At 42.2% G+C, this 27,840-nt stretch overlaps 1 protein-coding gene across 3 annotated transcripts in view; it reads right to left on the bottom strand.

The window, feature by feature from the left end:
• GLI1 (GLI family zinc finger 1) overlaps positions 1 to 26,155 on the bottom strand; it is a 199,493-nt gene extending 173,338 nt beyond the window's left edge. For 2 of the 3 annotated variants that reach the window (XM_069230795.1, XM_069230797.1), the window contains exon 1: positions 25,622 to 26,155. The gene's annotated coding sequence lies outside the window, so the exon portion shown is untranslated. Of the gene's footprint in view, positions 1 to 23,830; positions 23,894 to 25,621 lie in introns of all 3 variants that reach the window. The other variant, XM_069230796.1, reaches the window with a different exon arrangement.
• Between the last annotated feature and the right edge of the window lie 1,685 nt (positions 26,156 to 27,840).

Raw genomic sequence — 27,840 nt, 5'->3', positions numbered from 1 at the left:
TACCTTTACAAGGGTGTCCCCAAGGCACCCTTACTTATAAACACCATTTGCCCTCTCTAATGCAACAGTTAGTCATTGTCAGTGTGAAGAGGTCCAGATAAAAGCAATCCAGCCTGTCCATTCGAGTCCTAGTTCTGTTTTTATAGGATTGCTTGGAGCTTTCCATTCTAGTACTTCCTCCATTTTTGTGCAAGTGGGGTTAGAAGGGAGACTTTTGAGAATCCTCTGATAGGAAATGTTTCCTTTCTGTGTCCTTTAGTTAGTAGGGAGCTTGTTTTGTTATTCTTTCCCATGTTTTCAAGATTATTCAAGAATCAGATATTCTAGTCCATCATTTTTCTATCTATGCTGATTTGTAGGGAGCACTTATGAGAATTGTGTGGTAGGCAGATTGCTATGCTAGTAGTTCCCATGTTTCTGTGTGTGTTGTTTAGTGGAGGTCTCACTTTGCTCATTCTTCCTCTCTTTCTGTGTCTAAGATTTATTAGAGAGTATGCTATTGAAATCCATCCATTAATTCTATCTATCAGGGTTAGTAAAGAGTGCTCATTAGAATTCTGTGATAGGAAAATCTACTTTATGCCTGTCTATATATTTCCGGGTATATTCTTAAGTAAGAAGTGTGTTTTGACCCAATTCTTTGTTGAAAGATCCTTTATTTTCTATTTCTACAACTTGTTAGGAAAAGTGCTACCCTATTTGATAGAACGTGCTATACAAGTCTTTCTTTTATTTCCATTTCTATTTTTTAACAAGGAGTTTGTCTTGCTACCTGTCTATCCAATTGCAAGTGCTGTCACACAGCACTGAATTTTGAAACAGGAGTAATCTCTAGAAACTGATGAAAACCCCGAAAACCCTTAAAACTGAAGAACAATATTAAAAGAGATTGTGATGTTCAGCAAAAAAACTGCAAAATTATTTAATTTGCAACGTTTCCGATTCCTCCAAAGGGAGATTTCTATCCCTAACATTTTACCTGGGGCTCCTCCTTCAAAAGCTGTCTCTTTCTGAAAAAATAACCCTATAAAACAAACAAAATGGTGAATTTTTCACTCATTTCTTGTTGCTTAAGAACTGCAGGCAAATAGTTCCAATGATGCTCTGCCTGCTTTAGTGGTGTTGCTAAAGGCAGCTTCAGCAGACTGTCGCTGACACAACTGTATGCAATACTACAGAGAGCCAGTCCTTGCTCTTGATTAGATGCCTTTCTTCTTATTCTCAGTTGCCTACCTTTTATTGGTGGCATTCACCAGCTTCAGTCTTTCCCTGCTGCAATGGGAATAGCCCAGCCCAAATTGACAAGCCAGGTCCTCCCTGAAAGAGAACACAAGCACCCCAAAACTGGTTTTGCCTTGATTAGATCACTTCCTTTGGGTGTAGCTTGATTCCAGTGGCACAGTGAGCAAGGGACCCTAGTCTGAGCATACCCTTGGCCACAGGCCGTTACGAGAAATATACAAGCATTTGCAATGCAATAGATCTCGTATTTCCTTGAGTTAGAGCTATTGGCATTGTAAATTCATAACTGAACATTTCTGCCACATAAATTGATCAACCCTGCCTCATAATTTCAGTGGCCCAGCATTTAACTGAAGCACTCCCATTTACCTTCTTCCTCTATCTTAAAACATATGCAATTATCATATAAACCTTTATCAGAAATAAATGTTTGCAATTAAAGTGTAATGTTCAAAACACCATAACAAAAATATCATTTGTGACTGATTGGAGGGTGAAAGGAAAGAGGGAGTCAGGAGTAAAGATGGAGGGGGTAAGTGGCGTAGTAACAGTGTCATGGACCCTGGAGTAAGAAAGTAAAATGGTTGACTGCAATTTCTGTAGGAAAATACAGCAGTGATTAGAGGTCTATAGGTCTCTGGGGCCTGGTGCCACTGCACCTGTTGCTCCATTGATAACTAGGCCTCAAGAGACAAAGCAGATGGGGCAGAAAAAGAGACACGAAAGGGATACAACAGACAAAAGGAAGGAAGAGAAGGGGCTGAAAAGGAATAAACGAAAGGAGGGAAAGAAAGAGCGAGAAAATGAAAACAAAACTAAGAGAAGAAATAGAGCAAATATGTGAGACAAAAGAAAAAAGGGAAGGAAGCTAGAGAACGAAAGATAAAGTGGAAAAAATAATGAAAGAAGTGTGAAAAGAAAGAGAAAAATGAACATTAGCGAAAAAAGAGAGATGGTGAGAGAAACAAGCAGGAAAAGAACCAGGGCATTCATGTACTGAGACATTTCTCAAGGACACAGAATAGGAAAACCACTTTGACACTTCGGGTCCCAAAAGACATACAGATGGAAAAAAAGAGCGATTTATATTAAATGTGAATTGACAGATAAAGATAAGAAAAACACCAGAGAAAGGAAGGAAGAAAGGTCTAAAAAAAAAGTGAAAGGATGCATAACGATGGAAAAAAAGCAATTTATATTAAATGTGAATTTACAGATGAAGATTAGAAAAACACCAAAGAAAGGAAGGAAGAAAGGCCTAAAAAAAAGTGAAAGGACGCGTACCGAGTCAAAGGAAAGAGCAAATAAAAAAGATAAAGAATGAAGGGAAAATAACAAAATAGCAACAGAATGGACGTCTGATTAAGAAAAAAAGAGAGGAATGAAACAAGGAACGAAACAAGGAAAGAAATAACCAAGTTTTTGCAAGTTTGAAAGAGGAGGTAGCAAGAGGAAGAGGAAAATAGAAAATGGAAGAGGAATAGAAATAAACAGTTGAAAGAAAGAGTGAAACTGTTGTCATGTGGCTTTTAAGAGCTGGAACGAGAAAGTGGGAGAGAAAGAAAGCATTGAGAGTAAACAGAATAAAGGAAAGAATGGACTGAGATAGGTGAAACAGACCCTCTGAAATAAAGATGGCAGCTAAGAATAGATTTAATTGGCTCGCCCACATCCTGCTATAATGGAACTGTATGTGAGCGAGGTCCCAGTATAGGAAAATAAGTGACCTTACCAGGATAGAACTGTGTGGGGTTCGGCACTGGCAAGGCTGAGGGGCTTGGAATGTGCCAACTGAGGTGCACTGATGAAGCTGCGTCTGAGGTCCCAGGTCTGGAACAGCAGTGTGTGCTGACTGTGAGAACTGAGGTGCTCTGGTTGACTGCGTGTGTGGGTTTCTGGCACAGCCACGACTGAGGGGCTCGGAGTGTGTGAACTGCAGTACACTGACAGAGCTGACAGGACTGTAAATTGTTACAACACAGCACTCGTTTCAAACAATTTACAGCCCGGCTGCAGATTCCAGACTTACCACGGTCTTGAGAATCTTTTCATCATTTTGCCTAATTGATTGAACTTGCAAACTTTTCGGAACATGGAATTCCTCCAATTTACTTTTTTCTTCCAATTTTAAGGAGCCTTGAAAAAGTCAATGATGACGAAACACGTGTCGGCAGTTTTCTTACCACTATGAAATCAATCTACAAGCAACTTTTTGAGTGTATTCCATTGAATCAGGATATCTGTCTTTCCTGAAACACCACAAAATATTAAATGTTTCGCACTATGCTCCTGTGATGTGCCGTGGTTCTCTCACTTCATAATTAGGCCTTTAATAATAAGCTGAAGGCAGAGAGGATAACAGTTAATGTGACCCCGGTTCAGAGAGGGTATTTGAGAAATCACCATTGCCTAACACACAGAGGCAACAGTGGGGTGGGAAAAACTGAGAGAGCCAAGGGATGAGATGGGAGAGCATAGTGGTATTTGGGTTGGAGCACCTTCGCCTTCTGTACCACAATTTTGAGGACAGATGCATCCTGTAAAAATATCAACTCCAGAAAACTGACTACCACTTGTCACGGTTGATATATAGGCTAAGTATAGATTGACTATTTTAACTCCACATCTACCTACCTTGAAGATATTTCAGACACGGGTCTGAAAGTCCTCACGCAGTAGAAACACAATGTATGTGGCACAGTGCAAGGAAAGTAAAGAACTGAGGGGCCACTGGGGATGTGACTGCTCTGGAATGGGATAAATAGATGGACGCGTGGATTTCACAGTCATGTCAGAGGTCAGAAAGGCTATAACCGGAGGGACCACAATGGATGCGACACACGGCTACAGAGGTAAACAGAGGGGGCACGAAGGATGTGATGCACCTGGAGGTAAACAGAGGGACTGGAGTGGGCCTGACACACTGGCCTAAGAGGCAATAACAAGAGGGACCTCAGTGGATTTGCCACGGCTATGAGAGGAACCACCATGGATGTGACACACAGAAGAGCTCTGGAAGGGCATGAACAGGGACACACAGAGGAGTCTCAATGGATGTGACTCACAGCCCGGGAGGGGATAATCAGAGCAAATGGATTTTACACACAAGTCTAGGAAGTGGGAAACGGAGGACGGCAATAGGTGTGACACAGCTCTGTAAGCAGCGCCTCTGTCGGAGGAGGTAAGCGCTGTACAAAGTGCGGGTGGACTGCTGTGAATGCGACACACTGCTCGTGGAGGAAGAAACAATATCCCAACCGACTACCATCCTCTCTCCGGGATGGGAAAGAGATGCCTCGCATAGGACCCCGACGGAAGACAATGGACTTTCCATCTCAATTACCTCCTCCTTAGAAAGGGAAGCCCCTCCCGGAGCGTGAGATGGCGAGAGGGGTCTCATTAATTGGGTCCCTTAGTTTCACACACACTGTCTCCCAAGAGAGGCCGTTTTTATCTCTTTCGGGACAGCCCGGGCACAATGGGTTTCTGGCAGGGGTGTCATGTGAATCTCAAAGGACTTACAAATGACTCCAGGTGCGTGAGGGCTCAGAGGACGCGATGCTGGGGCCTTGTTTACAGCCCAGACCGGGCGTGTAAGCTGTGTGCCCCCCACCCTTGCCTCCCCTCTCTGGCATTCCAAAGTAATTGTATTACTCTGAAACAACACATACTGCAGGCTGCTTGGGATGGGATAGTAGGAAAGGACAGATTTCCTGAACTTTTCACACGTTTTGGGAGGAGCGCGGTCTCTCTACTAGAGCAACGGTGGCACATATGATCACTGAATTGGGTTGCGTCCGCTTCCCAAGATATACATAGTGTACATGACCAGACTAAATGCAGCCCTCAGTTATGCTTCTAAGCACTATATATGATTCCCTGGGTCATCTTTAGGTATCTCTTGGCACCCTAAAGTCGTGGCGTAGCAGTCGAGGCACTTCGATGCACCAATAGAGAGACTAAAGAATTCTAGCCACTTTATGCAGCAGCAATACCGTGCGTTTGCTTTCCAAGTGCTTATGCAGTGCATTCATTTGATAGGTATATGAGATAAGAGTATAGTATTGTAACATGATTAGAACAATAACTTAAATGTGACTTTACCAGTGGCTAGAAGAACAACTCACGGCGTTCGAGATAACTGACGATCCTGACCTATTGGACCTGCTTACTTTGGAAATAAGGATCCAGGTTCGATTCCCGGCGTCGGTTCAACATCCTGTGATTCTAGGCAATCACATCATCTCCCTGTGCTTAAAAAATGAATCTGACCTTTATGTACTCTACTGCTTTAGTAAAGCGCTCGAATGCCCTTGGGCCAAGTTTATATAGCGATGTCATTTAAGACATCTCAATCCTGCCCCAATGAGTACTATGAAAACACCGGCTTTGAATCTACGCACCCCATATAGGGGCCGGAAAGAGCTATGTACTCCAACTGGAGTACGGCCACACGTCCACGACACTTCTAAACACCTTAAGTAGCACAAGACACATTTCTAGTTACTGAGTGAAGCCACTAAGACGTGTAAGCGCTGGAAATGGCACATATATGTTTACGCACTATAGAAAGATGAACATCACATTCTCATTAAAACGCCAGATTATTTTGATCACTCATGTTAATGAATTTCTTTAAAAAAGAGTATGTTATTCACACTAAATGCGAAATCTGTGCAGTCAAATATCCTTTATTACTTCGATTTTTCATCTAGGTCTCTAGACACTATGTTACCTTTCTCCTAACAATAGGCATACGTGGCCCTCTAATGATCAGGTTTATTATATGTATGTTTGGATAATTAAAGGTATTAATTCCTGGACATAAACCTGTGCCAAGGCCTTCCCATTTTCTTTAACGGTCTGTGGGTTTCCGCGGCTGTGTACTTGCTAGGGCCTTTCTGTACAGTGGGTCAGGAGGATCTCTTGGGACATAATGAGGAGTACGGATCTAGCAATTAAGTGGATGGGTGTGGGGGTCTGTGTTCTATCATGGTAGGCTCTAGGTATTTTAAAAGGACCTATACAGCCCTGTGAAGATTCTGTAGATCCATCTGCCAGATCGCCTTTTTGGAATGCCCACGCAGAGGCTTCTGACATGGACTTAATACCGATTCCCAGAACCCCGATAGAAATACACGGAATATAATGCATTTTTTACAGCTGCAAAGACTGAGACAGGCTGCCTGACTACCTAGAGAGTCAGACTCAAGAGCTAAATGTCTGTGGATGAAGTACTGCCCATAAACTTGGGGCTGTGCTGCAAAGTGACAGGCTAAAACTATTGTGAAGGAGCATTCTGAGCTAACCCTAAGGGCTCACCTTTGCTGCATTAAAGGTATTCTCAGGCTTCTGACGGAAGCCAGGTGGAACTCCTTGCAGTCAAAAGTCATCTCCTGGCAGAGAGGGTCACCTTTAAGATGTGAACATCCAAGCTTTATAAGTGCAGAGCCTCACTGAAGCTATTAAAGCCATTCGCTGGCCACGACCACACAACTTCTTTCACCGTAAAGCTATTGTAAACCTCACATGGCTTTAGATTTATAGAACCAACTAATAAAGTCACATATTCTATGTCTGAAGTCACTTTGTGCTAATTGCCAGCAACACCCAAAAGGAATGTGTTGTTAGCAATCAGCCTTGATAGCTTAACCCCATACCTGGTCAACTCCACTAAATCCCTAATGTTCCACATCAACACCACCCTCAGCTACGGGGCCTGGGAATTAAATTCTCCTGGTGGATTGCAGCACATATTATGCCATTCTCTGTAGTGGCAGTGCAAACATGGCTTTAGGTCTACCCAGTGTAGCTGATTGCTGCTTTGTAAACATGCACTGCACGCTGTCCAAATAAACTCCATTTGGCAGCAAAATACTTTCTTTTAAATATGGGATTATGTCTCCCCTATGTAAGCCTTGTACACCATGAGATAAGGTGCGAGGTATATATAAGTGAGACATGTAGAAAGTTAATGTTACCATCTCCCTACTGTGACAAGGCCCTAAAAGCTATTTTCACTGTGGCAGGCCTACCTGTCCTGTTTAGAAAACCGAAGTACAGATTACAATACTAATTCAGTATCACAGGAATTAGACAAGCTAGAAATATAATAAAACCACTAATTCTAATAGTTATCAAAAATCCAATTCAATGCTGAAGTCAGATTTTAATTAAATATTTAGGAACAGTAACTTCTTGAAAGTTACTCTTTACCTTCCTAGATTGTCAGAAGGCTAAGTCTTTCCAAGCTTTCAGCCTGTGTTCAGCCTTGAATAGGTGTGAAAAAGGTGTGACATTCCTCCCAGGAGAAAACCATAGGATGATCTGAACGGGCAGAGACGATTCCTTCATACTCCACAGAATATGCAAGGTGCGGGCTGTCGGCATTTTTTTAAACACTACAGTGTCAAATTCAACTAGACAGGTCTGATGAGCCATATGTAAAACTTGGGGCACACTTACAAGAAAGAAATTAGGATGGCAATACAATTCTTGTGTATCTACTGTCTGGTTGCTGGAGGACCCTGCATTTGTCCTACCTGATGTATGTCTCCGAGATTTGTTGTGTGTACAAGCCTGCCTCAAACTGGATTTTAGTGTTAGATGTGGGAGGACACTAGCAAAACATACTACACTCTCCCACCCCACCCCCCTCAGCCCTCAGACTTCAAGTTTAGTGTGGCCTTAGTTTACGACATCTTAAAACATGCACTGAAACATGGTATTTTGAGCCTGTGTGCAGTATGGCAAACATAGACTGCTGCAAAAATAGGTAGGGCTGACTCTGGGACCTTTAAACCCATTAGTTAGGGCATTCCAGGAGTCAGACACCCGCTTAGGAACACATTCTGGACCTGCAGAATATCAGAAGAGGGCTGGACCTGCTGTCTGTGACCTGAGGGGATCCCTGAAGAACTGGACCTGCTCCATCCTGTACACAGGACAAATAAATTACTCCACAGTTCTGTTAGCAGACCTCCTCTGTAGCTACAGGGAGGCAACAAGCTGTAAGAAGCCTTTTCCTGGAAGTACCCAGCTGACTAGTGGCAATAAGACATGGATTGGACCATGCTGTTGGCCTTTGCCAGATATACTGTGAGACTCTGAGTTCCTCCCCTGAAGTCCCGGGGCACTTTAGAACTGTATTCCTGTAGTAGATTGGAACTACAAAGATAATGTCAGAAGATAAAACCTTTCACCAGGAATAACCTTGTTGGTGTATCCGACCAGCGCTCCATGGCGGTCAGCCTAAAATAGTTAAAAGTTTAAAAAATTCACATCTCCAGTTCCCCATATCAAAATTTTGTAATTTTTTAAAAATTAAATGTTACCACGTTTTCAAAGTTTGGATTGGGGTTTTTATTGTTTAGCATTTTGACTTTATTAATGTCTTGGAACTGCTAAATAGTTTATACATTGGCCTAAGTTCAACATGTCTGCTCTGTGCCATAGCTACCAGGATTGAGCTCAGGTAAATTTTACAGTGTTCACTCTGGCAAGAGCTGTGCTTATAACTTGAAATGGGCAGTCTGCAATCCCAAATAATAATCCAGTTTTTGACACCTCCCAACCTGCCACCATGTCTGCCAATATGATAAATCGCTGCTGTACAGTTCATGCATACTTAACTAAAACAGGTCATTCATTCTCACACGTCAAGTGGCCACGCACTATCACTTCTCCGTAGGCCATTTGAATCTCAAGAGGCCACTCTTCACAATTCAAGTCGCCACTCATTGTCACTCCTGAGCAGGCAATTTGCATCATAGGAGGTCTCTCACGCTAACTCTCCTAGATGTAACTTATACCCACACCACAGACCACAGAACTAGATCAAGTTTCCCCTGATTCAGAGGCAGGAACAGAAGCACGGAAAGGATTTTTCCCATACTGGGAAACAACATTATTTGGAACAGCATGGTGGTGCTTCTGTGGCCACGAGACAGGTGGGTGGGTGGCTCTCTGCATCAGGTCTTTGTTTCCCTCTAACTGTACTCCTTTTATGGTAATGCGTGGTTGGTGGTATTTCTTTGGGGATTAATGCAGTAGGACCTAGGGTTCTTAGAAACAAATCCCACTGATAGTGGTAGTTGTTGAATATTTGGTTAGCAGGGAGTTGCAGAGTGGTATTGTTGATTGGAAACTGTGGTATATAAACATTGCACACTGGGGTGTGAAGATGGTTCACGTGCATTACTTTCTCATCAGACATGAGATGAGGGATTTTTGAATTCCAAAGGGCATGTAGCTCCTATCACACGACTCTACATTCAGTTCAGGGCCCAAAGGGTGTACTGCCCAAGGGCATCTATTCTATGGTTTCCTACCCAAGATAATCTCATAAATGGGTGATTGAGGATAGTTATTATACTCATTTAAACATCTAAATAAGTCTTCTCGCTGTTCCGTTTTACTGCTTCTTGTATGCTGTAAATTAACACCTGCAAAAATATTTTGCAAAAACGATATTCTTGCAGGTTTTGCTGCCTGCACCAATGAAATCAGAGTTTACCATGATCTGGGGCCCATGCGCCTACAGGGCGAATCATCTCATTTCCTAGTCAACATAAATCAGCATCACTCTTAGAGCGCAAGGAAACACACCAGGTCCTACAACAGTTGGACACATAAATAAATAAAAACATAAATAAATGAATAATATGCAGCAGGAATCACAATGCGCACATCTGTCATTTGAGCAATTGCTGCAAATTCGGATTGAGAGATGCAGGAGTATTCCTTGTTTTAGTGCAAGACACATTGTTTTTAGGCATGTCTTCTTTCCATTCTGTTCTCATGATGTGTGCCCTGGCTTTGGAGTTACATCCTCATGGACGTCAAAATGACTGTAACCCTCTTTCTTCAAAAAAGATTGAAGACTCATCTCTCCAAAGAGTACTACAATTTCACTCAGTAGGAACCTACGTATAACCTTTCTTTTATATTGAATAAAGAATTACATTCTCACTCGCTATCTATTACTCTGTTGCTCTCTGGGTGCCTCGGACTCACATTTTACAAATAGCACTACAAACATATATTCCTAAGCTGTCATAAGAACTTCCTTTTCCAGAGTGCACGCCAACGAGACACATAAACACTCCTGCCAGCTGTCAAAATTTACCTGAATGAAAATCCTACATGTCAGACAGTGGTTTCTGTGGGTAGTGTGTGCTAAAGAGGGCCAGGACTTACCAAATAGTCCCCCAGCATCAATCTTGAAGTCACGCCAGATCCTCTTCAGTGAAGGGGTGCGGGGTTGATTGGCTCTCTGGAGCTATTTTGCACGGTTTGTATTGCATTCAGTTTAGTAAGCATGATTTCACGGTTCTGTAGACAATCCCAGAAGACTCAGTGATGTAATGGTCACTGCCACACAAGAGCACACCCTACGATTACTGGTCATTAGGCAACTTTTATCGTATGTCTATTTCCATCAGCCTTAAACTTCAAGATTAATTAATGAGGGTTAACAACATAGAACCTTCAGGTCTGAAAACAATCATTTCTACAGCTTGGATTTTAACATACAGTCAAAACAAGGTGAAGTTTCCTAAAGCGGAAGCGTGCTTCTTAAAATGTAAAGACCAGTGTTTTAATTGCATTCTCACTACTTCGTTCCCTTTGCCATTTTACCAAAGCAAGATATGACATTAAAAACAAATACAGCGTATTTACTGATGCCTTACATGCTGTACCTCTGCTGTCACTTAAAATTGTGTCTCGAGAACAGGTCAGATGTGATGTGATATCAAGGTAGTCGAAGGCATTGAGTTTCGGCTAAATGGTATGATAAAGTTTACATAACAATTCAATGTTAACACTAGTTACAGTTTTCATACGTACAAAACCTACAGAGAATACAAAATCAAGCAGCAAGACTCTGCAGAACCTACAGAAATTGGACCACATCGCCCCAGCTCTCCAATGGTATCCAGATCCACAGGGCCAAAGAATCCCACTCAGAATACTGTATACCTTTTCAAAAATCTTTAAGGGGAAAGGATCTGCATTTCTGAAAAAAGTGCCCCCGACTTCAGTCTGAGGTTAAGGTCTCTGAGGACGATTTTCCAAAGTTCCCAAGTTCATTTGTTCTTGACCACTGCCACTGGACTATTTTAAGCCCATGAGGGAAGAATCACCTCAACCTTTCATCACATAAAACATCTATGAAGACATGTCTTTTCAAGGAATTCAATGCCTCACACCGAGAATGCACAGGACCACCCCTACAGCCAGGGCCACTGGAATTAAGCAATTTTGCGCCTGAAGTGTTTTCTGAATAATTGTGAATTTCCAGCATTTGTTGCATAATTTACCAGTTGCTGCATAATCTGCTGAGAATAATAAAAAAAAACAATTCTGGCGCGAGCAGATCAAAAGTTACTAAAAACATGGCAACACAGTGGAAGGGCCCAAAGGTTGATTGGTCTCCTTTCTATTGCTTATAACTATATTTTGGTGTTTAGCTGGTACTAATGGGGTGAAACGTTCGCCCAAACACTTTAACTTGTGTAAAAATGACAAAGGACATAATACTGTCTCTACAACAAATTAGCTGCATTCCGCCGTATAATTTGCTTTTTCTTATCGCCTAATTAGTCAACCCTGACACATAATTTGGTCCTCTCATATTGGAGAAATCCAGTGCCCCTGCCTATACCTATCAGATGGATCGTTCATGGGTTATCAAAAGATCACCCAGTGAAGAATTGAGGAAGCAGGACTCCTGCTCATCCTTGTGACTTGATGAATAAGAAGAACCAGAGGGCCTTACGCATTAAGTAATTTGATCACTTTAAGACGGCTACGGATTACAGTCCATTTCCATAAAAAGTAGTTAATTAGCATGATTGTGCTTTGAATGATTCCAAATGATGGCTTCATATTCAGTTGGGAATTATACGATGCACAAAATGCTAGTATCTATGATAGACAATGGTGTGCAGCATCGTCGAGTAGGAAGAGGCAAAACTGGAGAACATGTTAAGTATCAGTGGGTGGGAAATGCTCCTGAGTTACCCATATACGTAAATATGTGAATTATTAAAAAAATATATGTTAGTAAACAAAAAGGTTGCCATTAAAAAACGAAAAATAATTGAAATTGGCCATTAACGGAGGTTAATTGTACCCACGTCTGCGCTATGACATTCCATATCTAAGTTCTATCGAATTAGATTTACCCATGGGCTTGTTATGGTTTCTGTGGTGCTGATAATCGTAAGTAGCCAATGCCCATGTGTTTATTTTTATATCTCGGCCATAACATCTGCTAATACAATTTTTTTCTATTGCTGTTTTAGATTTGATAACTATACTCATATTTTCAAAAGTTAATTTTTAAACATATATGCATGCCCTTTAAAAGACGTAGAGGCTTTCAGTCTTTCTTAATATTCTTATGCTGATGACACACAGATTGTCATCTCCTTATCAAAAGTTGAAGACAACAGACTGCACAGTATTGGACCATAATTTGTCCTGGTTATGAGGAACAGTTTCATTTCTGGGGTCTACGATGGTGGCCGTAAGAGCTGGAGGAACTCCCTACTCCAAAACAGGCTGTTAACAATGTTAGAATTGTGCTGGATAGCAAGCTTATGATGGACAATCAAATAAGTAGGGTCTCAGCTGGATTTGTCTGCCTATTCAGATGTCTGAAGAAAATTATTTCACTCCTCCTCATTCCACCCAAAGGACGATAGTCCATGCGCTCCTCATTTTTCACCTTAATTATGGCAATATAATCTACTTGGTGGCTTCTAAGTCCTCCCTGAAAAAGCTTTTGGCTATTCAGAATGCTGCATCTCATCTCCTAATCATGTTTCAAAGCCTATCTCCATTTCTACTCAGTTTTGGAACCTTCATTGGCTTGCTATTGATTAGAGTATCAAGTTTAAAGTGCTATGCTTTATGCATAAAACCGTGACTCAGAAAGGGCCCCAGCATTAAGGAATCTAGTGCATCCATACCCTCCCAATCATCTTCTACACTTGGGTAACCAGAATTTAGTGATAATCCCACAGGTCAAATTAGTAAAACACGAAAGTCACTCTTTTAAATATCTTGGGTTAACATTATAGCCCTCCCTCCACTTTATTTAAGGCTTTGTGTATATATTGAGAGTTTCCACAAGCAGTTGAAGACCTGGTTATTCTAATCCTGTCGGGTCTTCCTTGTATTGTTATGCTAGCGCTGAGAAGCCCTTTGGAGCAGACATGTGCTTTATAAGTCATAATAACATAGCATAGCTTAACACAACGTTTGTCTTGAATTATTCTCTTACGGCCATGTCTCAGCAGGGCTCATTCCAAGTTGTCTCTGGATAGAAATTCATCATGTATGACCTAATGTAAGGTTCTGCAATCCATATCACACCACAGTGAACAAGTTAGTACAATCTGTTTATGTAGCCACACTAGTACCTGATACATGCTATAAAACTTCCATTACAGTAAATGTTTGACAGCCGTTAGCAACTGTACGCACTATGTTAGTGGATCTGGCCCACAAATGTTCTTAAGTTTGCTGACTCTGAGCGACTGAGATCCTATGGTGGTGTTTGTGGATCCACCTAATATGTTGGTACTCCATTACCAAAGGTGATGCAATGTAGATAAATATGCATTCCTAAATTCAATTTCGGGATCTAGAGTTGGTGTTTCAGGGAGTGGTTTACCTTAGAAGTTTGTGAACTCTCAAAAACATGGGCATTTGTGGATATTACCAAACTCCTCTCTGACCACAAAACCTTGAAATGGTCAGCATAACTCCCTTTTCAGAATGGGAATTGAAATAAATCGCTCCAATGACTGCTGGGGTTTGCAGAAGGGCTCTTTGCACTTTGCACTTGCTTTCGCCGCAGAGAAAAGAAACGTGAATTTCCTTCAGAGGCTCCAATCTCCATGTACAGTGTTCTTTACTACTTTCAGGCAGACTACTGTGAATGTTCGAGAATAGCAAGATATGTAAAAGTGCGTTCTGACGGCGATGTAAATCTGCACCTGTACTTTCATCTTTTTTGGCTGAATAGGGCCCAACTATTTTTTATGAAACCTGCAAATTTTGCCGCAAATTGTTTGTCAAGTGCTGTAAATCCCTTATTATGCAGTAATCACTGATGCTGAATAAATTGCTTAACAATTCTTCATCTTAGTAGTAACAATCTGTTAATAAAAGGTAAACAGAACTTAAACATTCTAATTTCAGTCTTATCAATTCTTAACTGCACTTTGAAGAAAACAGCTTCAATAACTTGTGCTTCTATGGACAGAATGGCCCTCATTCTGACCTTGGCGGGCGGCGGAGGCCGCCCGCCAAAGTCCCGCCGTCAGGTTACCGTTCCGCGGTCGAAAGACCGCGGCGGTAATTCTGACTTTCCCGCTGGGCTGGCGGGCGGTCGCCTTCAGACCGCCAGCCAGCCCAGCGGGAAAGAGGCTTCCACGATGAAGCCGGCTCGGAATCGAGCCGGCGGAGTGGAAGCTGTGCGACGGGTGCAGTTGCACCCGTCGCGTATTTCACTGTCTGCGCAGCAGACAGTGAAATACATGTAGGGGCCCTCTTACGGGGGCCCCTACAATGCCCATGCCAGTGGCATGGGCACTGCAGGGGCCCCCAGGGGCCCCGCGACCCCCCCTACCGCCATCCGGATCTCGGCGGTCCGACCGCCGGGATCTGGATGGCGGTAGGGGGGGTCGGAATCCCCGCGGCGGTGCAGCAAGCTGCGCCGCCGCGGAGGATTCAATGGGGCCGCGGTACACTGGCGGGACCCCGCCAGTGGTGCCGGTCCGACCGCGGCTTTACCGCCGCGGTCGGAATCCCCATTGGAGCACCGCCGGCCTGTCGGCGGTGCTCCCGCGGTCCTCCGCCCTGGCGGTCAAAGACCGCCAGGGTCAGAATGACCACCAATGTGTTTTAACAAAAAAGAGAATTCTGCTTTCTTAAATGCGTTGTTCAGTGTTGTTATCGTCTTCTTATTACAGACAACCAAAATCCATGTAACATATATTTTCAATAAACAGTCCCTCTTTGCAAAAACATATTTTTCAAGATAACAATCCCAAATTAAACATGCACACTACAAAAAAATACACAATCAGTAATATATGTCTTACGGTCCCATATTGTCATCTCATCTTTTGTGGAAAAATGTACAGCGATAATTTATTGCAATCACGCAAATCCACTGAGGTGCCACTCTACCTACATTATAAGTAATTATTTCCTGATAACCTGATTTGTTTTTCTCCCCTTGTCTAATATTATCGTGCCTGTGTTTTAAACTTGCAGCTAGGAATGACTTCAGCTGTCAATTGACCTTGTCTGGTCAAAGGCCCTTTGTATTGTCACAGCTATTTTTTCCCTTACCATCCCCCACCCGACCCTAACCCCTTACATTTGCAGCTGACCAGGGCAGCAACAAAGGTGTTGAGTTTACATTTATGCAAAACAACTGATATTCACTGAGGCTTAAATCACATTTATGGTGTCACTGAGCACAACACACGATTATGAGGTCATTCAGGTTAGCATAGCATCCTAATGTTGTTATTCAGTGGAAAATGTCACCGTGATGACATCATTGTGTACAACATACTATCTTCACAAAAGAGGGAAAACAAAGTAGACAACACATAGCGTATAATACACGGACATTGACAGCAACTCCTAAATTTAAGTTACGATTCTCTCTACTTAGCTGTTTGTTAGGACCCCACAGCATGATTACCCTTGAAAATATTCAAGCCACATTTTCCAAAAACATTGCTGTGTTGTAGGCTGATTTCTCCCCCAATTTAAGTAACAACGGTCAAGGGCAGCCAAAGGGTAGGTCCCCAAAATTGTTCTGTGCTTTTGAGTAGGGAGCCTAGAACCGCATTAATACATTATTTTATTAGAACTGTCAGATAAAGCTCCACCAAATTTAGAGGTTGGTCATAGTTTACTGTTATCTGGCAACTATACCCAGAAATTGGGAAAATGTTTGGCTCACTATGGATTTACTCTGGGGGGGTCAGCCCCTCTGAAAATGGCATATTTTTGTATAAATTAGTATGTTTACCCCAGGGGAGGGGGTGCGATCATCCCCGCCATGGGTTACCAATAAGAAAAAAAACATAATAAATAAAAAAATAATGAAACTGACAGGGGGTTGCCTGTAGGCAGGGCTGACCCCTTGTGGGGGAAATTCTTTTTTAAATAGATGTGTGGTTTCCCTGGGGGCCCCAATCGACCCCCCCCACCACCCCCGGGAAACCACACAGCTATTAAAAAATAAAAAAATAAAATAAAAATAAAATATATATATATATATATATATGTAGAGAGAGAGAGTGAGAGAGAGAGAAAGACTATAGGGAGAGAGAAATCTCTCATATTTATATACATATATGTATATATTGTATATATATATATATATATATATATATATATATATACATAAATATATGCATGTGTGGCTACGATCAGCCCCCAGGGAAACCACACATACATATAAAAGTGATCTCTTTACATATACATAAGGAGAGAGAGGCACACTCTCCATGTATATATATATATATATATATATATATATATATATATATAGGTTATATATATATATATATATATATATATATATATATATATATATATATATATATTTGCCACACAGTTGTCTCGCAGTGCACGTTTTCAAAGCAATACACATACGCCAACCTACGCGTTTCAACCGTAGCTTTTAGGCTGCAATAAAAAGGTCAAGATAACTCTTGTGATTATGTTTTTGCTAGAGAAAGATCAGACTTTTTTCTTTTGGCAGTTTTAATGCCATAAAGTAGTGCAGAAGCTTTATATGCCTGCTGCAAAAATAAAATCTGTATTTTATGTGAATAGCTGAGTGGTCTAATAAAGCCAGGCATGACCTGGGCTTTAATGCAAATGACATGTATGTGCGAGGGGGGCCATGGCGCGATGAAAGGCACTTTTGCTGGGTGGTAGTGAGAGAATAAGAAGAGAAGGTACTGGGAGTGGGAGCAACAAAAATGATTGTAGGACTGGGCTCCACAGGTGCTAAAGACTGTGACAATGGGTATGTTGCAAGGTGAAGTAATAGTGAGTCTTTTTTGTTTTTTTCAGTGTCTTCAGAGAACATTCTGATTGAGGGAACAAGGGAAGGTAAGGTAACTCACATTTACTGTTGCACATATCATACACACACCCACCAGCAATTTTGTGTGCGTCTACATAGGCTAGTGTTTTAGAGGGACAGTTTAGCCAGTAGCAGAGATGGCGTCTCGTTGGATGACTGCTGTTCAAGCCCTAACTTAGGTTATGGAGGATAGCTCTGATGTAGGATTAGAGACTGAGACAGCAGCTACTGAGACAGCATCTGCGGTAGTATCTGCGGCATAGGTCAATGGAGCAGACTCTGGGAGTGACTTTTCAGTTATTGGAGTCCCATCCGACAACTCCTCTTCTAGTGATTATGGGGGAGGCGATGGGGACAGTTGTGATATCCCTTCGCAAACACAGTCTGTACAGTGGGACAACAGTGGGTTAGGCCAACCCAGAGAGCAAGTGCATGCGGTGGCAAGCACAGACAGAGTGCTCTCTTGGGAGCACCCCGATTTAGTTCAGCCCCAAATTCTAACACCCAAATCGTACTGTGGAGACATCAAAATTATCTATTAAAAAGCAACCTAGTTTTGTAAGGTGGGCATCTGTGTTTTTGGTCCTGGGCTCGGCGGCCATAGAAGGAAAAACTACCAAACCCAGACATTTCTGGAAACTACACACCCGGGGGAGTCCATGGAGGTGTGGCTTGTGTGGATTCTCCAAAGTTTTCAAACCCAGAATACCCTGCAAAGGTGAAATGTTGAATAAAATCTCTATTTTTCTAGCATTTCTGTCACACAAACTACAGGAATATGCTGGGATCCACAAAATTCCTACCACCCAGGGTTTCCCCACCTGTACTGATAAAAACGCTACCCCACTTGAGTGCCTGTGCCCAGAGCCTGCGTCAGGAATGGATCCCCCCAGGGTCAACAGTTGCCCTCATGTAAGAACTAACATTGACCGTTGTGTGATCCATTCCTGTCACGGGCACAAGGTCTACCCACACAAGTGAGGTACCATTTTCATTAGGAGACTTGGGGGAATGCTGAGTGGAAGAAAGTTTGTGGCTTCCCTCATATTCCAGAACTTTCCATCGCCGAAAAGGGCAGAAAAGATGTTTTTTTAGCTAAATGTTTAGGTTTGCAAATAATTCTGGGTAACAGAGCCTGGTGAGAGCCCCACAAATCACCCCATGCTGGATTCCCCTAGGTATATATAGTTTTAATAAATATATAGTTTTGCTAGGTTTTCCTATGTGCTGGCTGAGCTTGAACACCAAAATCCACAACTAGGCACTTTGCAAAAAACTCGTCCGTTTTCATTGGAAAAATGTGATGGGTCCAAGTTGTGTTTTGGGGCATTTCCAGTTTCGGGCACTAGGCTTACCCACACAAGTGAGGTACCATTTTTATCATGGGAGACTTTGGGGAATGCTAGAAGGAAGGAAGTTTGTGGCTCGCCTCAGATTCCAGAACTTGGAAGCACCAAAATGTGAGTAAAAGAGTTTTTTTGCCAACTTTTCAGGTTTGCAAAGGAGTTTGGTACACAGAACCCAGTGAGAGCCCCACAAGTCATCCCATCCTGGATTCCCCTAGGTGTCTAGTTTCCCAAAATGTACAGGTTTGGTATGTTTCCCTAGGTGCCGGCTGAGCTACAGCCCAAAATCCACAGCTAGACAGTTTGCAAAAAAACATCATTTTTCAGTGGAAAAATGTGATGTGTCCATGTTGCGTTTTGGGTCGTTTCCTGTCGTGGTTAGTGAGATACCATTTTTATCTGGAGACTTGGGGGAACACAGAATAGAAGAACAAGTGTTATTGCCAATTGTCTTTCTCTACATTTTGCCTTCCAAATGTAAGACAGTGTGTAAGAAAGAAGTCATTTTGAGAAATGTCCTGTAATTCACATGTTAGTTTGAGGCCCCCAAATTCAGAGGTGTGCAAATAACCACTGTTTCTAAACCCCTTATCTTGTGCCCATTTCGGAAATACATAGGTTTCCTTGATACCTATTGTTTACTCTTTATATTTTACCAAATGAATTGTTGTATACCCGGTATACAAGGAAAACCCAAGGCAAGGTGCAGCTCATTTATTGGCTCTAAGCAGCTTGGGTTCTTGATGAACCTACAAGACCTAGATATCCACGCAACCAGGAGGGTCCAGCAAACATAACGTTATATTGCTTTAAAAAATCTTTCATATTTGGAAAAACTCACAGAAGAAACCGTGGTCGGAAAGGGTTGTTTTTTTCAACTCAAATTTAATATTTTTTCATTTCAACTGTTACTTTCTATAGGAAAATCTTGAAGGACCTACACAAATGACCACCCCTTGCTGAATTCAGAAATTTGTCTACTTTTCAGAAATGTTTAGCTGTCTTGAATCCACCATTGGTTTCACACTCAGTTCTGTCACTAACTGGAAGGAGGCTAAAAGCAAATGAAATAGTAAAAATGGGGTATGTTGCAGTAAAATACCCAAACTGTGTTGAAATACTTGGTTTTCTGATTCATGCCTGCCTGTTCCTGAAAGCTTGGAAGATGGTGATTTTAGAACCACAACCCCTTTGTTGATGCCATTTGCAGGGAAAGAAACAGATGCTTTCTTCTGCAGCACTTGTTTTCCCCTTTTTCCAAAAAAAAAAAAAAATTGTAGTTGTATTTTGGCCAATTGCTTGGTCTCCTCCAGAGGAACCTACAAACTCTGGGTAACTTTACAATCTCCAGAATGTTGGAAAAAAGTGCGCAAATTTGGCATACATAGCTTATGTGGACAAAAAGTTATGGGGGCCTAAAAGCGAACTACACCAAGAAGTAAACAAGCATTTTCAATTCAACGGGGCTTGCATTTGCTCGAGTTGGAGCTATTTGTGTTGTAAACTCCTAACCTAACTTTTCTTGCCACACAAATTAAAACAAAAAAACACAGTGCGATCGCCCTATGTAAAATGCAGTGCAAACGCGCTGAAATTGAAAATGAAAAAACTGAGTGCGATCGCGCTATGTAAACCCCAGCGAGATCACACTGCGGGGAAAATTAACAGATAAAGTAGTCCAGAAACCAGGCTCAAAACATCGAGCCTCGTATGTTTCTAGTAGTTTACCGGTGCTGTGTAGGCGGGCTAAACACCGGAAAAGGCATGACGTATGCATGCCTTTCACAAATGAAAGCAAGCAGATTTTAAAGATCAAGCCCAGGAACCAATGAAAGAGACTGATGTGACCTGGGCGTGGTTTGAAAAAAAGGGCTCAGCACTGGGGATTAAAGGCCCAGCAGCTAAGAGGTTAATGTGGGTAGTGTGTGAGAGGCATTTTGCAGAAATGTATGAGTTTATTTTTCATTCAACAACCATATAAAAGGTTTCTTTTAGATCACCATAGGACATCACATATGTGAATTGGTAGGGTGTCAAAGATTATTTGCAGTAATATTAGTGAGCTGCTGCTGTGCTACAATCAGTATCTCTGAATATTACATGTAAACAAATTTGGATGATTGTGCATGTTCACTGTCAGTGACTCGTCAAAGAGAGCATGAAAGAGCTGAAATTGACTCATGAGTTCAAACCTGTTCTGAACAGAGACACCCAAAATAGGTTTGGCCCAAGGCCTCCAAAATCCTTAAGATGTCTCTGAACATGTATAGTATACAAACATGGACAATACAAATTGCTGATGTTGTCATTCATGTGAAAGTGTGTCTTTGTTGGTATATAACGGGTTATAGATGCAGAAGTGCAAAGTGTAAAATGTCATGTATTACTGTTGCCGAGTCTGGGGAGGGGTCCTTACTCGCGAGCCTGGAAACACGGGTAGATAAAAACACCCCTCTCTTTTACCGAAATGGTAAGAAATAGCATCTTATTCTCTGTGAATCCGTATATGTAGTTTATGCCGTGAGTGTGTTTTCATGTGTAGCAATTCTAAACAATGATATTACCCAGACACAACGGGTTAAATCTGTGCTGTGCGATCAAATTTCATTAAAAAGGCCCTGTGGGAATGGTGCTACTTGGTCTCCTCTATAAAGTCTTTGTCACTTGCAATCTGTGTGGCAGTATGTATTTTTCACATTATATAGGCTGTAAAATGGTAATAACATGGAAACTTGAGCCTTGCACTGCAGTAAAACATAAGTTATTGTACACGTATTACTACACTTGTCCCACATAGAGCGAGAGAAAGAATGCAGGAGTTAGTTTTTCGAACCAGAAACATGTCTTCTAAAGGGGAAGTAAAGTCTGTTTCTCATCACACCCACAGTGTTCACCCACAATGCCCCTCCATTTGATCTTCCGGACGGACACTGCTACGGTGCACAAGCATTTGTAATCATTTTTCATCTGATTTTGTGAATGTCCCTTCTAATGTCTTCGACGGATGTTTGGATATTGCTTGCTGTAATGTTTGGAAGCGGAAATATTATTTATTCCACCACTATAATTCACACAGGCAAGAAACTACAGATGTGAATTAACATTTGACCTGAACTCCAGAGGGATGAGACATCGTGGCGGAGTGAAAATCAGGCTCCATTCCACCTGGTAATCAAATTAGGGAGAGATTGTGTACGCTCCCCAACCTCTTTCTCTGGTGACCCACCGCGTCGGCCAGCGTGTGCCTCAGGGGCACTCCCGCCCACAGGTCTCCCCGTGCCCACCGTCGCCCGTCCATACTCCGCGCGGCTTCAAGGCGCTCTGTGCCAGCACTGGGGCCGCCACCGACACACAACACCCTGTGGATGTGAAAAACTTGTCTCCATCGCTCGGGTCAGCCCCTGGCCTCTGCGCCTCTCCAGACAATAGCATCCGGGGCATCCCTTGGAAACCTTGCACGAGTGAAGATCCGCACCGCTTCCGCCTCCCCAGCTGCGGACTAGTTTTACAATTCACGATGCTGCCGGCTCCGGAGACAGCATGGCACTTGGCGATAAACGATACAAGCACAGCAAGGGCACCTAGAGTGCGCTGTCCACACAAAGGATACTTTTTAATGAACATTTTGTAACGTCCCCTGATTTAAGGCCGAAGCTGAAAGTAATAGAAACACGGCGGACGGCATCTCGAAAAGAGCTATTTTCTCTCTTTTCTGCAACTCTAGCCCTGGTTGAGTCAGACAGCTGTAACAACTCTTGAGGGGTCGGGGTGGAGGGAAAGTGTGGGGGAAGGGTGCGTGGGAGGCGGAGGGGCGGGGGGGTCTTCCTTTCCTTATTTTGCAGATTGTACAGCCGCATCTTCAGACCGTCTGACTCTGGAACCAGTAGAATATACTGCAACTAGGCCTGGCACAGTCAGGCTATTCCCGAAAGGGGATAAATAGAGTGCGAGAGGCTGGGGTTTCCAGTGGCCGCGAACTACATAAAATGGCAGGAGTAAATTAATTTAAGAAAGGCTTCTAGTAGACTCTATATTTTTCTACTTCCCTGCGCACCCAGGAAAAAACCGCCTACCCTTCTCCTAACTTGGTTCTTAGGAGAGAAGGATGCCGTTTCCTGGCTCCTTGTAACATCTCCCAACTGACAGGCAAGGTACATACACGTTGGACTATTTCTTGTAAACCAGCGCTGAGAAGTGTATTCTATGCACAAGCCATCATTACACAAACATATTTAATTAAAAATAATACTGATAGAGAATAGGTGCAACTGGAGACCGCAGTTTGCGTAACTTGTGAGTTAGGAGGAGGCCGGGAAATGAACAGCGGGCTGGGCCTTCAACAGACAAAACTAAGCCATAGAAGGAAGGAGAGCGCCGAGATACAGCTAGAGAGCACGCATCATCTCGGTGAGAAAACCAGACCAGCCCATGGGTCGACTCAACAGGCCTGCGGCAGATACATACAAGCAATGGGGAAGAGATATGAAGACAATCCCTTCTCTGTGAGTCAGAAGGAGGCCACGAGATGCACCTGACACAGAGAGAGGGGTCACAGTACTTAGAACTAAGATAAAACTGGATACCATGCATTGTTCATCTGAAGAGAAGAGCAGGGAATGGGCATGCCGAAGCCAGCCTTCGCACCCTCACCTTCATTGGTCTAGAGAAAGGCATTACAGCCTCAGTAGAATCTTACTTCACCTAGTACCAGTGCTGCATCAAAACCCTGAATGTACAACTTAACAAGATGCCTATTTGCATCTTTTCTTCTACCTCTAACCATTATATGGAAGCCTCAAAGAAGATCTCCAAACTCCAAGTTATAGACAGACAGAACCTTGAAAGGTGCCACTTTTGTACTGGGCCACCAACAGAGAGAAATGGGTTTACCTCTAATTTCATATAATATGTACCCCAAATATGCCCAGAAAAAAAATTATGAATCCTGGGGGAAATATGGCCAAGTGCTAATATGAAAATGTATTTGGTCGCTGCTGTGTGGAAGAGGCCCCCACCTCATATGGACTGATATTTCTTCAATGCAATATACATTTTGTACAGAGAGCATACACCAGTGTACTGTGACTAGAAGAGATGTCTGAGTTACCTGCAGGTGACAAGTTGGATTCCCTGCACGGCTGACGTATCCAGTAAAATGAGTGCCATTGAGCTGGGGATCAATAACATGGAGTTATTATTCACCAATAGATAATTCAACTTCTGTGGCACTTTATATATAAGGAGTATTTTGTTACTGTGCGCTAGAAATTACTAACCTAACTATCACCTCCCAACAGTCACAAGATGAAACAAGGTATATTTTGGGACAAGTTGGTTGGTCACAACTCTCCCTTTGCCGTGCATCGGGCAGAGTGGTTTATGGATAGGGGCTAAGAAGAAAAAGCAAATTTTATCAAATATTGGAGAATTGCAAATCTCAGTAACAGGACTCCCTCTCCGGAAAGGATACAGATGAGAAGGAAAGACTTTTGAAACACCACACGGTATAACTGCTCATCGTCCATGCTTCCCATCCTCACAGACTATTCTTCAGAGGCCCACCTGGAGAGCTCAAAGACCTTTAGAGCCTCACTTGTGACATCACCGTCAAAGTGTACAAATGGTTATTTGTATTCGTGAATTGTTGTATTTGTATTTTTGGTAAGAGCTTTTCTACCAGAAAAGTTGCCCGACTCAGCCAGCGACTTAATGAAATAGTCATACATTTGGTTGGAAACATTTTCTAGTGAAGATGAATGATGGGGGGTTGATGTCTGAGAACAATGACAACAGTATACAAATTTCACAAGAAATTCCTGTGAAGTTCTCTTTTTATTTTATGACAATGTATACACATTGTGAGAATTGTGACTGCTATAAAAGCAATACTATAAAGTCATGTACAGTGATCCCGAAAGCAAACTGATAAGTGCATTTTATGTGTTGTTAGGTACGCGCATATAAACATCCCCATTGTATGTCTAGATTCCTGCTCCTTGGTCGCAATCCTCTGTTTACCAAACAATTGGCAAATATCAATTTTCGTCTATTTCAACTATACAACTTCAATTACAAATGGAACTGGAGCAAATTGTCAAGCTATTGAAAGAGTGTCAGATCCGTGGGAAATCGCCCATTTTTGGCTCTTGTCTGCTTGTAATTTTGAGGTGGTAATTGAGCAATGGCTCCAGTCTTCACCCCATAATCTGCACTCTAAATATAAAAAACTTTCACAAATACTGCATGGCGAAAAAGTTCAACTCGTCTTTCAAGGTTCTGTCATTGTCAAGACAACCCCAACATCTGATTATAGTAAACTTTAATAAAGCCTGATTTTAATATAAAACTCTCAATTTTGACAGCTTGTCTCTGTTTAAAGACTTCCGAATTTGGTCGAAAAAGCAATTTGAATAAAAGGCGATACAATGATTTTTCGAGGTACATAAAATGTGGTCAGTTTGAGAAAGCCTCAATTGCAGATCATCTCTCCTTGTTAAGAAATGAACGCTTATTTACTAGACTTTATCTCTACATTATGTCAGCATTAAAATAACATCACTGCACAATGAAACAGGTAAGAATAGTCGAAACATCCAGAGCACACTGTTGGCATACAGTGAAACAAATAAACATCAAACATAAATTGGTAACAAACTTTCCAACTGAAGAGGTTTTATTACCTGTACAATCGGCCCATAATGCTTTGATTTAGCTCTGTAACCATATAACATAACATAACATGACATGACACAAGATACACATATAGATATTTAGTGATAGAAAAAAGTCAAACAACATTCCTTTCCATCTAAACTGCTGGGACTGAAAGTAATTGCACTTTCTACAAACCCTTCACTTGAATGATTGTAAAACGTTTTTAAAAAGCCACCGAACTTACCTTTTTGAAGTTCGGCAGAAGAGATCGCCCCAGAAACTCCACAAGTGTTCTACCCAAACCGGACAGCAAAAAAATCCAAGTTTTTTTTTAGGAGCAAGGGGATTGTTAAAAAGAAAAACAATGAATAAAAATAATATCCACGGGAAAAAAGAAATGAAATAAAAGGAGCTGATATTTCACAGCTCTCTCCGCTTATGAAAAAGATTGTTTTTTTAATTCCTTGGGCCAGGAAAATCAGTTCAACTCAATGCATTTTTTTCCGCTGTGGTTCCAAGACTTGCCTTTAGTTATAAATATTCCATTCTCAGACGGCAGCAGGCTCCGTAGACCACCCTGAAGCAGAGGCAACTTCTCTTCTTCTTTCAAACTTCTTGGGCTGCTAACTTCTGCAGATTGTGGCTCCAGATTGTTGGGGTGCGCGCGGCATCCAGTGGAGCAGAGAAGGTCAGGCTTGGTTCTCAGGGTGCCCTTTTTAGGGGGTTCTCTCCCGGGTGATGTTGTGGAGAGTTTGAGTTGTAAAGCCTGAAGTTTGGGAGTGGGAGGCGGATTCGCCGTGTGAGGTTGGGAGGCAGCCCAGGAGACTCCCAGCTCACAGCATGCTGGCTTTGGTTACATGGAGGCGGGGCAAACCCGGCCTGGAGTTTGAAAGGAGAACGGAGCCGGGTCTTGGGACTCGGGCAGTCCGAGCGCAGGCTGTGGAGCAGACAGGCACACTCATACACACACATGTAAAATCATGAACACACGCAAACCAGGCACGCACGAACACACACACGCATACTCTCGATACAGAGACACCGATAACATACAAACATTTCGGCGTCACCTGGAGACTGTCACGCAAAACAATTTTTACCCTCACCACACACATTCAGACGCACACGCTCGACGAATCCCAAACTCTTAAATGGCAAAATGCAAAGTACACACAAGCCCCAACTTAGAGATATATGTACAGAACATCTGATCCACTCACACACCTATCTTCCCAGAAACCTACATCTATAAACTCAGAGAAATGCAAATGAAAACACCCACACCGAACAAAAGACTCAGATACATACAGTTATATGTACAATTCACACACAAACACATCCATATTCAATTAAGACCACAAGTACACGTACAGGAGTGGACAGAAGTGCACACCATAGACATACAGAGGGTGGACCGTGTCCATACAGACAAACCCACTAGTCTAAAACACACTGAAGTACAAATGCAGGCCCCACTACTTAAACAGAGACACACCGATATTCACAGACAGGCTTGCACACACTAACATACGGAAGCATGCAGTCACATCATCACATATAACATGCGTGCAGAATGAGGAGAGCCGAGCACACATACTCTTCTTAACCCGCGATTGACATGTAGCAATACCCACAATTAAACAGAAATACAGACACATACGTGTGCATACTTAGAACACACTCACGTGCACACAAACTAGCACACACTGTAACAACACAGACATTCATGGAGAGTCAAACGAATAGAGTCACACACAATTACACATTCTAAAACATGTCAAACATATACATTCCATCGAAACAAAGACACTAACTGGGCCCACATGTCCAAAACCTCTCCTTGTAATGCTAGCACCCCATACACACACACATGCAACAGGATTATTCACCTACTCATACAAAAAGAAAGACACATATCAACAAATGCTCATACACACAGACACACAAAAGCACACCGTATAGAATCGAAAAGGTAGAATTCCACTGACACACATATGTCAATCTTAAGACACAGAGATATTCATTCACACACATGCTTATCCATGACATATGCACATACAATTATTCTCACAGGCACACACACGTCCGAAGCATAGAAGATATCTTTTCACCCACTGAACAATTTAAATAAATTTTTCTTCCAAACAGGTAATTGAGCACAAGCATGTGACAGACACTTGTTACTTTCAATTAAACTTATCTAATGAGCAGGCAGCAGGAATCTCTCATAGAGAAAAAATAAAACGCTCTTGAAGCAGAAATACAATACATGAATGAAGTACTGACTTCATTCATTTTCTTAGACTCTCGATTCTGGTTGCCAATGTGGAAAGAAAGGCTTTGCTATACTACAAGACGCAGGAAATGTACAAAGGTACTACTGCAAATAAAATTGTTTCTAGGTCTACTAAAGCTGTGAAACACAGCAGGCATATTGAAATTAAAGAACACTTCAAATATCCA

The sequence above is a fragment of the Pleurodeles waltl genome, chromosome 4_2, assembly GCF_031143425.1.
Source record: "Pleurodeles waltl isolate 20211129_DDA chromosome 4_2, aPleWal1.hap1.20221129, whole genome shotgun sequence".
NCBI classification, from domain to species: domain Eukaryota; kingdom Metazoa; phylum Chordata; class Amphibia; order Caudata; family Salamandridae; genus Pleurodeles; species Pleurodeles waltl.
This window is presented reverse-complemented; position numbering and strand designations above follow the sequence as displayed.